Here is a 14,852-nt window from a genome sequence, read left to right as displayed (position 1 = left end):
ACTTTTGTAATCCAACTTTAGGTATTAGTAAACGTTAATAATCTATCAAATTGATCACGGGGCGATGTGTATTCAATAGCTCCACGTCTTCAAATCATGGTCGGAAATCTCTATTTCAAAACTTCCTGTCGGAGACCGGATGGAATGGGTTCTTACTTCTTCGTTTGACCAAGAAACAACTCCAAGGCAATTGACAAGACTGGTGACATCGTGTGGAAGCTGTAGGACTTGCAATCTCAGCACCATTTAATTTGGTGTCCCTTAAACAATACATGCAAGTGGCGCATTTTATATTTTTTCCAGTTTTCAGTGATCAGTTTTTCTTGCGCTTTTTGATGAAACACACGCTCTGTTATAGTCACAGCCGTGATTTAACCAGTTTTAGAAACGTGAGTGTTTTCTATCCACACATACTAATCATATGCATATACTATATTCCTGGCATGAGTAGCAGGACGCTGAAATGTTGCGAGATTTTTAACAATGTTCGAAAAAGTAGGGGGTGGCCTTAACAGGTGTGAAAGTCACATATTTCTAAAAAAAAATATTTTTGAATTTCTTGCGCTGCCTTTTTAGCGGAATGTTGTCGAGGGGTTGCGGTAGCGGAACGCCTTCGCTAGAAAGGTTCAACTGCTGCACCACTTGGGAGCCCAATGAGGTGGGAAGACGACTCCAACCCACAAGACTCATCTCCACCCCAATCAGAATACCTCAGTCTTAAAATATGACACATGAAGTTGGATAAAAACAGATTAAGGAGCAAGAAAAATGTAGGCTAGTTCAAAATGCTTAGGACTTGGGCCAAAAATGAAAAACGTGTAGTTGCTTGATCCCTGTCGAAGGAGATGTTTAAAAAATAAAACATAAAAAAAACATTTTGTGTATGACCGTAAAACATTCTTATGATGACTATAACATTTGTTGACACCTTAAATTCTTACACATTTTCTCATAAGTATATTTCAACACGGTCTGCTCAGGCAAATATGCCGAACTACTAAACTTGTAACCAATCAGAACTTCAAACTGCAGTAGGATGGTTCTCCTCACAGGTGAGTGAATAGCACTTGGTTGATTTCTGGGAGCAGGACACTGGAGAGCGGAGGAGATCATGTGAGACAAAAGTGAGGGACGAGAATTAATAAAAAATAAATCATCACAGCAAAGGAATGTAGTTTGGCAGCTAGAAAATGAACATCCCGCCACTCTGAGGCAGGGTGCTCTTCAATCATCCTACTCCAACTATTGACAGGGATAATGTGCCATTTTCTTATTTGTCAGTATGGATGAATTTAGTGGGTCCTGCCTTGATTACTTGGAATAAACTGGTAGCTGTGCCGGAATGACATGGTAGCTAGTCATAAAGCTATTTGCTCGGCTAGCTAGCAACAGATCTACTTGCTAACTCAGCAAATGTATTACTAAAAGCCAAACAGCAGATGTAAGATATAGGTTAGGGCTTCATGAAAAAGTATCTAGTTGACAGTAGGCTGTTTTTCCTGTAAGGAGGCATTTGGACTGGAGGTGTTGAGAGCGAAGCGGGGAATCTGGTGTTGGCCCTGGTGAGGGTAGCACATTCCCACAGAACGGGCCCTGTGAACGGACTGGAGCTCCCCCCCCCCTATGGTCTTTAATTTCAATTAGCTATGGCTGATCGTTCACTTTGATGGCATTAGTCGCTCCTCCAAGCCTCGACACATTTCCCTCTGCTCTCGTGCCACTCTGTTAGTTTTGCTAAAGCCGACGGAATTAACTTCAGCGATGGAATCGCCAAATGCTTGACTTCCACTTTTCAAGCCTATGTCACATACACAAGCTCACACATATCAGCCCAATAATGTTTATTTTTAGTTTGTTGACTTTAGTTTTTTCAGTGCCGCGGGGATCCTCTCTGCGCTCTTTTGGGACGCGGTGTTCTCTCATGGCTGACATAGTTCTCTTCCAAAAACTGGTTACACAACTCCCGTCAGACAGTAAAGTTGAACACCTCACTGACACCTGGTGTTGTGAGGATTTTGCATAATAAAGCTACGAGGCACTAGATGCTTTTCCCTTTTCACAACAGATATCGTGTTAGTGGTCTGTCCATCAACCTTCAGTCTGTTTTGCAGATCACAGTATGCGATAGGCTAACTCTCCAACTTTAAACATGAGTCCATTTGTCTGACTGCTTTGAAGCTTGAGTAGAACTACAAGATGTCTAGTACTTTCGTCCTCCCTTTTAACACGGTTCCTTTATTTCTCTCTGCATTGTTGCTTTTACTCAAAATATATCTCCCCGAAGCCATGCCCCTGTACTGTGACAGCTCGCAACCTCAGAATATATTCCTGCATGCTCTCAGGACTTTATAAATAGCCAGCGCAGTTAGTTGCCAATTATTGGCTGCACCCTTGAGTGACCTTGGCCTGGTGAGGAGACACTGAGGCAGTATTGTAAACAGATGAGCACAGCTGATCTCCCTCTATTGCCTTTCAGTGTCATGAACGTGCTCACTGTGTTCATCTATTTTCTTCGATTTGTTTTGTATTTGCTCATACTAACCACTAGCACTTTCAAATGGCTATTTTCTTGTCATTCGGCCTAAAAAATAGTTGCCGCATGGAATGCCGACTGCACTTATGTCCTTTTACAAGGTCACTTTGACTTGGCTATAAGGCCCTCAAATGCCTTTACACCAGCAGAAAAGCTTCCCACTTGCAGGAATTAAGATTTCTATTTGATGTACTGCATTTATTTTCCCTGCAAAAGAGTTTGTCGCTGAATGTAAACTCACATTGTTGTCTCTGGCTAATAAATAGTCCATGAGTCAGGGGGGGGCGGTCAGGCTCACTTGGGCAGACGATGTCTCACAGTGATTTTCTTGAAGGCTTATGTTAGTGATGAGCAGGTTCATTTAAAACCCGCTGTCCCTGCGGTTATATCTGCGGAGCAGGTGGGTTTGGGGTCATTAAATATTGTGTGGGGTTGAATAAAATGAATAAAGGTTTCATTCTTGTGTAGTTTATATCTATAGGCTATATAGAGGTTTTTTCTTTCATTATTTTAGGCTTTCTGGCATTTATGTGTAAGCTTGAGGGCCTAACTGTACTCGCACCAAATAGCTTACACACCAATTGCTTTTGGAAACAGACAGAAGAAGTTAGCGTAGACCCACGGAGGCAAGAAGGACAATGTCGAACTTAATTTCATTAAGAGAAATGCTACGAAATGGAGAGTTGAACATAATGGGAGGGCCCAAAAATTATTTGGTGAAGTGGTAAAAGAGGATGATAGCTATGTTATGTGTGATTGTGAGGCGCTATACAAATTCCACAGTCACAAGATGAGGCCTTCAAGCGAACTGTAGCCTGCTGTTTAGATCGGTTAAATGGAAACTGAAATCTAGGCACTGACTAGGTCTATATCCACTCCCATAGCCTTAATAATAACGCCTGCGCATATGTGAATCCTGTGATGGCTCTGTATCTAGAAATCTTTTTAAAACCCTGTTCTAGCTGTGAGTGTCAAATGTGGTGCCTTTATCACCAAAGTTACATTCCAAAAACTGCCCCACCACATGGAATCCTATGGCTAAGCTTCCAACATTCTAACGTCAATGGCACAATATGGGTTATTTTTAAACAAGAGTTGTAGCTGGTGTGCTTTCAGTGACATTTCCAGATCCACTTGTCAAATGTTAAAATGTATCGGGGGTTTCCTTTTTTAAAGCAACAGCTAATTCTGATACTTTAGGTCATGTAGTGCATGTGGACACCTGCTTGTCGAACATCTCATTCCAAAATCATTTAATAAAGAGTTGGTCCCCCCTTTGCTGCTATAACAGCCTCCACTCTTCTGGGAAGGCTTTCCACTAGATGTTGGAACATTGCTGCAGGGACTTGCTTCCATTCAGCCACGAGCATTAGTGAGGTCGGGCACTGATGTTGGTGCATTAGGCCTGGCTCGCAGTTGGTGTTCCAATTCATCAATGTTCGATGGGGTTGCGGTCAGGGCTCTGTGCAGGCCAGTCAAGTTCTTGCACATCGATCTTGACCAACCATTTCTGTATGGACCTCACTTTGTGCACGGGATCATTGTCATGCTCAAACCGGAAAGATCCTTCCCCAAACTGTTGCCACAAAGTTGGGAGCACAGAATTGTCTAGAATGTCATTGTATGCTAAGATTTAAGGGTTAAGATTTCCCTTCACTTGAACTACGGGGCCTAACCCAAACCTTGAAAAACAGCCACAAACCATTATTATTCCTCCACCAAACTTTACAGTTAGCACTATGCATTGGGGAAGGTAGCGTTCTCCTGGCATTTGCCAAACTCAGATTCGTCCATCGGACTGCCAGATGGTGAAGTGTGATTCACCTCTCCAGAGGACGCGTGTCCAATGGCGGTGAGCTTTACACCACTCCAGCCAATGCTTGGCATTGTTCATGGTGCTCTTAGGCTTGTGTGTGGCTGCTTGTGTGTGGAAACCCATTTCATTGAAAGACAATTTTTACATGCTTCAGCACTCGGCGGTCCTGTTCTTGAGCTTGTGTGGCCTATCACTTCTCGGCTGAGCGTTGTTGCTCCTAGACGTTTCCACTTCACAACAGCACTTCCAGTTGACCGGGGCAGCTCTAACAGGGCAGTGATTTGACGAACTGACTTGTTGGAAAGATAACATCCTATGACGGTGCCTCGTTGAAAGTCACGGCGATCTTCAGTAAGGTCGGTGTACTGCTAATGTTTGTCTAAGGAGATTGCATGGCTCTGTGCTCAATTTTATACACCTGTCGGCAACGGGTGTGGCTGAAAAAGCAGAATCCACTAATTTCAAGGGGTGTCCACATACTTTTGTAAATATGAGTTATGTACGCTAGAGGTCAAGGTTCTGTTGACTTGAACATTCCAAAAATTTGTCTGATAGCTGTGAATCTAAGCTTTCCAATAATATATTATTGATGTGAGCCATAGCTTGTTGTATACTGAACCCTATGGGATGGATGGAGGGATGAAAAAGAGTAGCACAGAGCACTACATCAAATGGTAGCATTCTATCACACATTTTTCAACTCTAGGGACAGAGCTTCAATAAAATTACTTAGACATCGTTGGCCCAAGTGAGCCCGATGGCCCAAATTTGTCTGGCTCATGGACTAAAAGGCCCTTTGAGTCACAAGGAGCTCTCCCATGTGGAAGAATAGCCCCTGTGTTGGTGCTGAGAGCAGTGCCTGGCTCTCAGGCTGCTGGGCCACATCCAGACCATGCTGCTCCACTTATCTCCCTGCCACAGCAGGGGCTTTTGGCCTGCAGTTGCCCACTCAAAGGAGGCTTTATGGGTACACCATGGACAACCTCCTCTCCCACCCCCTGGAATAGCACATCCCTCGGGTCTAAAATCAGATGTTTGTGTGTCCAAATGTGCTGTTGGGGTATCTGAGCTGAAATATCTAAAACTGTGAGCTAAATGAGGATTCCCTGGTATTGAACAGGGAAGTGACTGACACTCTTTGCCCCTAGTATGTTTTCAGGCTCATGTAGGCAAGGCCCAAAGCTGTTTTGAAAGGCTAAACCTAAAAATCAACTATGAAGAAAACCCTCTGCCATTTCCTGGTTGCTAAAATTCTAGTAGTTTGCCTAACTTCAGTTGTGACAACAATCAAGTAGTGTAGAGAATCATTGTAAACAGCTGGGAAATATATTTTCCATTGCCAAAAATATTGTATTTTCAGCTGTTTTAAAGCTGGTGTACAAAACCGAATGTAAAACTTAAAAACGTGAGGCATAGAAATAAGGCACATAGATCGGATCTACCGCTTGCTTCTTAGACTTGCGTTCAATAAATGACAGATCTATAATGCAGATTTCTAATGAATTTGGTTGGGTCGCCCAAAAAGTTACATCTTTCATTTTTGTTATTTACAGACTTGACTAATCATACAAGTGAGTCAATGTATGAGTATCCAGCATTAATTTGTCAGACACAGAAATCACACTTTGATAAGGCCTCTAAGAGCTTCAGCTCTTATATTCCTGTTTGAACTTGACTCTTTCTCTGAGGTGGTGTCCTTCTGGAGACAGTGATGCTGAAGTGGCAGTAATTACACACACGCGCACACACACACACCGATCCGGCTCTGCTAATGACTTTTAAAGTTGGAAGATGTTAGTTGTGGGCTGCAGTAATGTGTAATGTCTTTCCATCAGTGTAGGTCGTAGTGTACTGCGGCTGGGTCCCTGGGCTCTAGGCCTCGGTGACAGTCTGTCTGCAGCGCTGTGCTGCGGCTCCTGCCCCGTCATCTGATACCTCCGCACAGCTTGGGTTGCCCAGCAACCCCCTCGGCCTGCTTTATTTTACTATAGGGGTTGTGTGCAAAATTTTAAGGCAGAAATAAAATGGAAATGTTTGGCTAAATCAAAACTTTTTATTTTCATGCAGACATATCAAGACTGGTGATATGCAGTCCTTCCCGACCTGTTATTGACACACTTTGGTCCATTTACAACGTCCCATTTTCTTGGTGCGTGACTAACTTGAGGCTCACACTCTCTCCTGCTCAGGTCTCCATGGTGCCATGCTGGATTTCTGTCTCCACCATCAATATGTTCTCTCTCCCCATGGATCTGTATGACCCCCAGCACCAACTCTGGTCTCTCTACAAGCTTCCTCAACATGCCCCTGCACCATGGATCCCCCAGTGAGGTAAGGCTGCTCTCTCTGGCTGTTACAGTGAATCAGAGTGATCACTCCTGCTTTAGATTATACTTGTGATGATACATGTTCAACCCCATACGGTGTGTAATTTGTGCAAGATGTGTTGTGGTCACATGCTTGGTTGGTGAATGCATCTCTGTTTGGATTCCTTCTCTGAGCCTTTTTCTTTAACCTAACAACTGTTTGTTTCTCTGCGGAGGGCACCGGTGATTACCACACAACCTGATTATACCCCTCCCCCTCTGAGGAGATTAAACCCTGACCTCTCCCGGCAGACAGAGCTGGCCAATCAGCGGGTGGTTACCCGGCTCTTAATTGTCGGCGCAGATTGGGTCATTGGAGCTGTCTGCTGATGTGATTAATAACTAGAGGAATAAGAGCAGGAAAGGACCTGATTGCACATGCTCCCGGAGGCTTACACATCTGTGAGTTTTTCATGGGTGGAGTGACTCCCACCATGAGAGAACATCTAGAATGGGTTATTTTTGGGCGGGGGACGTTCTCTTATTATAAAATACATTTTTTTAAAAGAGGTATCTCCTTGTCATTAAGTCACCATCTTAGTTCACAGTTTAAACATGTATAAAAGATGAGACGACAATGAAGTGATCGATGATGTTCTCTTTTGTTTTTGCTTGAGGAAAAAAAACAAAAACACTGAGCCTGAGTTTGCGCACTCCGCCGGCAGACCTTCAAACAGAGTCAGGGAGTCTACTCGAGCAAATTGCTACCATATGTTCTCAGAGGATGTTGAACCCAATGTATTTCACGTCCTCACTTTTAAACACGACTTAAGGCGAGTTGGTGAGTTTCCCAATTTTTCCCGGTCTACTTTTGTGTCCAGCTTTTTCTCCTGAATCATCACTCATAGACGGAAGAGTGGTGTGACTTTAAGAAACCAACCGGGATCTTCTCTCCTTATAGAGGTAGTGGTTGAGGGTGACACAGGTCTAGTCTCTGGAATAGGGGGGAGGGGTCCGGTTGACAGGGATAATGTGAGGCTTTTATTGTGGGAAGCTTGCACTCCCACTGGACCGTTAATTACAGAAGTAGCCTAACTGTGTGACTCCTGGCTTATTGACGGAAGAAGCTAGCAGTTATCCTGACAGATTAGCCAAACTTGGCTCTGTGCAGTTGAGAGCCTTTCGGCCTTGCTCCATTGTTCTGGTATGTGTCAGCAGAGTTCCAATCCAGCACAGTTCTAGATGCATAAGAAAACAGGAGGGGGGCATACAGGTAACTGCCCAAATACAGGAAACACTTGAGTAAATGAGGGACACAATGTATATTGAAACACACAGGTATGGTTCCTGGGTTAATTAAGCAATTAACATACCATCATGCCTAGGTTCATGTATAAAAATTCCCAATTGCCCATTCTTTTGGCTACCATAGCGAGAAGAGATCTGTTATTGGAAAGAGGGGTCTCAAAGGAGCATAGGGTGTTTAAAAATGACATACCCAAATCTAACTGCCTGTAGCTCAGGACCTGAAGCAAGGATATGCATATTCTTGATACCATTTGAAAGGAACCCCTTTGAAGTTTGTGGAAATGTGAAATGACACATAAGATCTGGGAAAAGATCATGCAAACAAAAACACGTTTTTTTTAAATTTATTATAATCTTTGAAATGCAAGAGAAAGGCCATAATATAATATTGCCGTCTATGCGCGATTTAGATTTTGGCCACTAGATGGCAGCAGTGTATGCAGTTTCAGACTGATCCAGTGAAGCATGGCAATACTGCACACTTTTTTTTAAATCAAGTCTGCCCAGAAACAGCAGGGGTTCAAACTTTAGAACTCAGTACCTACATTTTGAATATAAAAATAGATTTTATCAAACAAAACTATGCTACATTTTATGTCTGGAACCCTCAGGAGGACATATCAGAGCAAGATTACTGAATTCAGAGGTGAATGTGTCAAATCAAGTGCCTTGAGAAAAGTTTGTTGTGCACTCTCCTCAATAGCATGGTCTTTTTTTCACTGTAATAGCTACTGTAAATTGGACAGCACACTTAGATTAACAATAATTTAAGCTTTCTGCACATATAAGACATGTCTATGTCCTGGAATGTTGATGTTACTTACATCATTCTAGTCACATTAGCGCACGTTAGCAATGCCCAAACCGGACTTGTCACGTGCGCGAGCATTGCAAAATAAATGTACACACGCATGTGATTCAATCATTGCACCCACACGGCTCGCGCGCGCCAACGAATGTCTGCGTTGCCAGGCACTAAAATATAAGTTGACTCTATTTGTGACGCAGAACGCGATGCAAGTCCTGTCTCTCCAATCTCCTCATTGGTTTTTAGAAACGTATACCCACGTGCCATCTTCTCATTGGTTTTTAGGAACATATAACCAGGTGGGTGATTGAAAGATGAACTGAGGTCAGTTGTGGTAATGCACCTTAATATGAAAGTTAGTTTCCAATCGCCATATAAAGTCCAAATAAGAAAAAGAAGCCTGGAAGGAGGAGAGATGACTAGAAACGATTTAGTTGGCCATTTTATGTGTGGATTAGTAGAGTAGAGGACCTTGTGCATTTCAGATAAAATAACAACTCAATGTTTTTCCAGGGAAAAATTAGCTAGCAACAGCCAGCTAGATAGCTAAATGGGACAAATTAGCTACCAACTGCTAGCTAGCTAAATTTCTATAAATGTTTAATGCTTTTCGACCTGTGCCCAAATTAATCAAATCAAATTTTATTGGTCACATACACATGGTTAGCAGATGTTAATGTGAATGTAGCAAAATGCTTGTGCTTCTAGTAAGTAATCTAACAATTTCACAACAACTACCTTATACACACAAATGTAAAGGAATGAATAAGAATATGTACATGTAAATACATGGAAAAGTGATGGCCGTGCAGCATAGGCAAGATGCAGTAGATGGTATAGAGTACAGTATACATATGAGTAATGTAGGGCATGTAAACATTATATAAAGTGGCATTGTATAAAGTGACTAGTGATACATTTATTACATCCAATTTTTTATTATTAAAGTGGCTAGAGATTTGAGTCAGTATGTTGGCAGCAGCCACTCGATGTTAGTGATGGCTGTTTAACAGTCTGATGGCCTTGAGATATAAGCTGTTTTTCAGTCTCTCTGTCCCAGCTTTGATGCACCTGTACTGACCTCGCCCTCTGGATGATAGCGGGGTGAACAGGCAGTGGCTCGGGTGGTTGTTGTCCTTGATGATCTTTTTGGCCTTCCTGTGACATCGGGTGGTGTAGGTGTCCTGGAAGGAAGGTGGTTTGCCCCCGGTGATGCTTTGTGCAGACCTCACTACCCTCTGGAGAGCCTTACGGTTGTGGGCGGAGCAGTTGCCGTATCAGGTGATGATCAAGCCCGACAGGATGCTCTCAATTGTGCATCTGTAAAAGTTTGAGTGTTTTCTGTGACAAGCCACATTTCTTCTGCCTCCTGAGGTTAAAGAGGCGCTGTTGCGCCTTCTTCACCACACTGTCTGTGTGGGTGGACCATTTAAGTTTGTCTGTGATGTGTACGCCGAGGAACTTAACTTTCCACCTTCTCCACTACTGTCCCGTCGATGTGGATAGATAGGGGGGTGCCTCCTCTGCTGTTTCCTGAAGTCCACGATCATCTCCTTTTGTTTTGTTGACGTTGAGTGTGAGGTTATTTTCCTGACACCACACTCCAAGGGCCCCCACCTCCTCCCTGTAGGCCGTTGGTGGTAATCAAGCCTACCACTGTAGTGTCGTCTGCAAACTTGATGATTGAGTTGGAGACGTGCATGGCCACGCTGTCATGGGTGAACAGGGAGTACAGGAGAGAGCTCAGAACGCACCCTTGTGGGGCCCCAGTGTTGAAGATCAGCGGCCCGTCAAAGTCCAGAACCCAGTTGCACAGGGCGGGGTCGAGACCCAGGGTCTCGAGCTTAATGACGAGTTTGGCGGGTACTATGGTGTTAAATGCTGAGATGTAATCGATGAACAGCATTTTTACATCAGTATTCCTCTTGTCCAGATGGGTTAGGACAGTGTGATTGTGATTGCGTCGTCTGTGGACCTATTGGGGCGGTAAGCAAATTGGAGTGGATCTAGGGTGTCCGGTAGGGTGGAATTGATATGATCCTTGACTAGTCTCTCAAAGCACTTCATAATGACGGAAGTGAGTGCTATGGGGCGGTAGTCGTTTAGCTCAGTTACCTTAGTTTTCTTGGGAACAGGAACAATGGTGGCCCTCTTGAAGCATGTGGGAAGAGCAGACTGGGATAGGGATTGATTGAATATGTCCGCAAACACACCAGCCAGCTGGTTTGCGCATGCTCTGAGGACGCGTCTAGCGATGCTGTCTGGGCCGGCAGCCTTGCGAGGCTTAACGTGTTTAAATGTTTTACTCACGTTGGCTGCGGTGAAGGAGAGCCCACAGGTTTTGATAGCGGTCCGTGTCAGTGGCACTGTATTGTCCTCAAAGCGAGCAAAGAAGTTGTTTAGTTTGTCTGGCTGCAAGACATCGGTGTCCTCGTGGGGGCTGGCTTTCTTTTTGTAATCCGTGATTGACTGTAGACCCTGCCACATACTTCTCGTGCCTGAGCCGTTGAATTGCGACTATACTTTGTCTCTATACTGAAGCTTAGCTTGTTTGATTGGCTTGCGGAGAGAATAGCTACACTGTTTGTATTCGGTCATGTTTCCGGTCACCTTCCCATGATTAAAAGCAGTGGTTCGTGCTTTCAGTTTTGCGCAAATGCGTATACATCAATGTTGTTGTTTGAGGCTATCCGGAACATATTCCAGTCCACGTGATTGAAGCAATCTTGAAGTGTGGAATCTTACCAGCGTTGATCAGACCTGAGCACGGGCGTTTCCTGTTTTAGTTTGTCTATAGGCTGGGAGCAACAAAATTGAGTCGTGGTCAGATTTGCCGAAAGGAGGGCGAGGGAGGGCTTTGTATGCATCGCAGAAGTTAGTAGCAATGATCCAGAATGCTGCCAGCCCGGGTCGCGCATTTGATATGCTGATAAAATTTAAGGAGCCTTGTTTTCAGATTAGCTTTGTTAAAATCCCCAGCTACAATAAATGCAGCCTCGGGATATGTGTTTTCCAGTTGACAGAGTCCAATGAATTTCTTTCAGGGCCGTCGAGGTGACTGCTTGGGGGGGGATACACATGGCTGTGATTATAATCGAAGAGAATTCTCTTGGTAGATAATGCGTTCGGCATTTGATCGTAAGGAATTCTAGGTCAGGTGAATCAAAAGGACTTGAGTTCCTGTATGTTGTGATCACACCACGACTCGATAATCATAAGGCATACACTCCCACCCTTCTTCTTACCAGAGAGATGTTTGTTTCTGTCGGTGCGATGCGCGAAGAAACCGGGTGACTGTACCGACCAACGTATCCCGAGTGAGCCATGTTTCCGTGAAACAGAGAATGTTACAATCTCTGATGTCTCTCTGGAAGGCAACCCTTACTCGAATTTCGTCTACCTTGTTGTCAAGAGACTGGACATTGGTGAGTAGTATACTCAGGAGAAGTGAGCGATGTGCCCGTCTACGGAGCCTGACCAGAAGACCGCTCCGTCTGCCCCTTCTGCGGCGGCTTTGTTTTGGGTCGCCTACTGGGATCCGATCCATTGTCCTGGGTGGTGGTCCAAACAGAGGATCCGCTTCGGGAAAGTCGTATTCCTGGTCGTAATATTGATAAGTTGAAGTTGCTCTTATATCCAATAGTTCCTCCCGGCTGGATGTAATAAGACTTAAGATTTCCTGGGGTGACTGTGTAAGAAATAATACTTAGAATTACAAAAATACTTATCGGTCTCTAGGTTAATTTGCATATGTTAGTGGATCATTTCAATTGGCCCGTGTGTATTTTCATTAGTCGTCATGTATCTTAGTCGTCATGCGCACAGAATACAGAGGCTAGTTTGAGGAGCCGAATGGCCTATCACCTATCACCTGGAGTGAAACATGCTTTTGTAAGCCCAGTCATTGCGCAACAAATAACAATTCTAAATGCAACTGCGTGTTAAACTGTTTTGATGACCAAGATTAAAAAGAGCTATTTTTTTCTTTCTCAACTCGTAATTAAAACGCGTCTCCCATTCGCCATCGGAATGCATAGGCTATAGTCAACGGTAGGCACACTTGAAATGTGCGCTAGAGGCAGTGTAATTGTTTGAAACCTGGATGTTTGACTTTACTTCAAATAATGAGGAATGTCTTACGTTGCTTCAATTATTTTATGAAGACTTCCTCATGCCATTACTGTTGCGTTTCTCTCTTGTTCTATTGGTTTTCATATAAAAAAGTGGTTTATATTAGCAACCCATCCTAGTCAACCCTCTTTCTAAATTTCTAATGGAGATTTTCATCTGTCACATATGGAACCACTTGCATTAGGAGCACTGTTTAGAACGGTGGTGACCCACCAATTGGATTTTGGCAAATGCTTGAATTAGGTTTTATTAGTTGCTTCATTACAGTAGTTGCATATTCAATAATAGGCCACAGTCTTTTGACTAAGATTACAGGCTTGCTTTTGTTGCATGTTTTCATTAAGCTCTTAATGAAATATGTCCGTTCCTTGCATGCATAGTTTTTTTTGTTGCTCACTTCATTTAACTGTTTAGAAAAAATGTTGCTGTTTGTTGACCGGTTAATGAGGGTTGGTTAGTCGGCAGCAAAATTGACCGAAATTTGCATCCCTAGTCCTGACAAAGCCTTATTTCAGACCATCTTCTGTGAGGGATCTGTCAGTGAATCCCAAACTATCCCCTCGCACCCTAACTGGCTCGGAGGGCCCTCTGTTGTCACATGTTGCTGACAACTTAGAGGGTGGCTTCCAGAGAGTGGCGAGGGGATCAATAAACCCATCAACTGCAGGACACACTTGTGACTTGAATGATGCAATTCATGTTCCACTTTTAAATGATACGAGTATGAAATTCTAATGAACAAATACCCACTGTTTTAAACCTCAGTGTTTTTATTTATTTATTTGTGAGTATTTAATCTGTTACATGTGTCAAGTCTCAAAATCAGGAGAAAAAAAAATGCACGTGGCCCCAAAAATATCGCAGTTCGTGTTGGGGTAGCACTTTGCTCTGAAGCCTGCATCTGTGCTGGCTAGGTTAAAGTGGCTATCGAGGGACTAATTAGCCCCTACACCATCATCAATAATTTTCACTCCCTCGGCTTTGGGACACTATAGCAAATGGAGGAGGCGTGCGTGAACGTGCAAATGGAGGGGCTAGGGGAAGGATGTGGTTTGGGATTAAGGATGTGGTTTGGGATTCAGCCTGTGTCTCCGTGTGGGATGGTTTCTCTCAGGAGGATTGCAGTTCTGGAGCACTGCCTGGCCCCAGCTCTTATCAGCAGCACCCCCCCCCCCCTCCCTGCTAGTGGAATGTGTGAGCAGGTAATGGAAAATAAACTGGCAGAAAATCTCAGCTCATGGAAATTTGAGTGATAGTGGGCACCTTGCCGGAGCAAAGCCCATGTCAAAGGAAAGTCAATTAAAAAAATAGTGGTTTTGAATTGGCCTGCTTGACGTTCTATTTTTTTCCGCTGCCTTCTTGAAGAGGGCCTCTGTTTCAACAAGGGTGCCAACACTGTTTAGATCAGAGGGTGTTCAGTTGAGTTCAGATAGTATTATCAAAATATTATGCCAAACAGTGCTGTAAAACGCCAGCTACCATGTACTGTGTGGTTTGATAAGAGGGTGGCCTACTCTTCCATGGGTGTCCTATGCGTGTGGACTGTGGCGTGTGTGTGTCTGTGTCTGTGTCCGTGTCCGTGTGTGTGTAAGCATGCCTATTAGAGACTCAAGCCGTGGTTGCAGTAATTGACTGTGTCTATGGAGGGTAACCTCAGATCCTGGGAGGCCTGGTCAGAGTCAGGAACACTGGCTCCGTTCACAAACCTTCCACTCCAGAGAGCGAGAGGACTCTATTCAACACCATATCTTCTCACCTCAGTGTTTACCTGTTTACAAAGTCATTTTGTGTAGTTTTACTTTGTCTGTAAAAACCGTTAGCATGTGTCGTTCCACAAAAAACACGAGGATTGACACCCACCATCACAGATTGTTTCTGTAGTTAGTAACAGATAAGATTAGCAGTGCTGATACATTTTGTTTTGAAATTATATCTGAGAAATTACTCTTC

At 43.8% G+C, this 14,852-nt stretch overlaps 1 protein-coding gene across 2 annotated transcripts in view; it reads left to right on the top strand.

Annotated features, from left to right (window-relative positions):
* Positions 1-14,852, top strand: part of bmpr1aa (bone morphogenetic protein receptor type 1Aa) — a 67,192-nt gene that overhangs the window by 15,115 nt on the left and 37,225 nt on the right. For both annotated transcript variants that reach the window (XM_021609179.3, XM_021609172.3), the window contains exon 2: positions 6,539-6,680. The gene's annotated coding sequence lies outside the window, so the exon portion shown is untranslated. The remainder of the gene's footprint in view (positions 1-6,538; positions 6,681-14,852) is intronic.

The sequence above is a fragment of the Oncorhynchus mykiss genome, chromosome 1 (assembly GCF_057628025.1).
Source record: "Oncorhynchus mykiss isolate SJ-2025 chromosome 1, ASM5762802v1, whole genome shotgun sequence".
In the NCBI taxonomy this organism is placed as follows: domain Eukaryota; kingdom Metazoa; phylum Chordata; class Actinopteri; order Salmoniformes; family Salmonidae; genus Oncorhynchus; species Oncorhynchus mykiss.
Note: the sequence above shows the minus strand (reverse complement) of the source record. Positions and strands in the feature narration are given on the sequence as shown.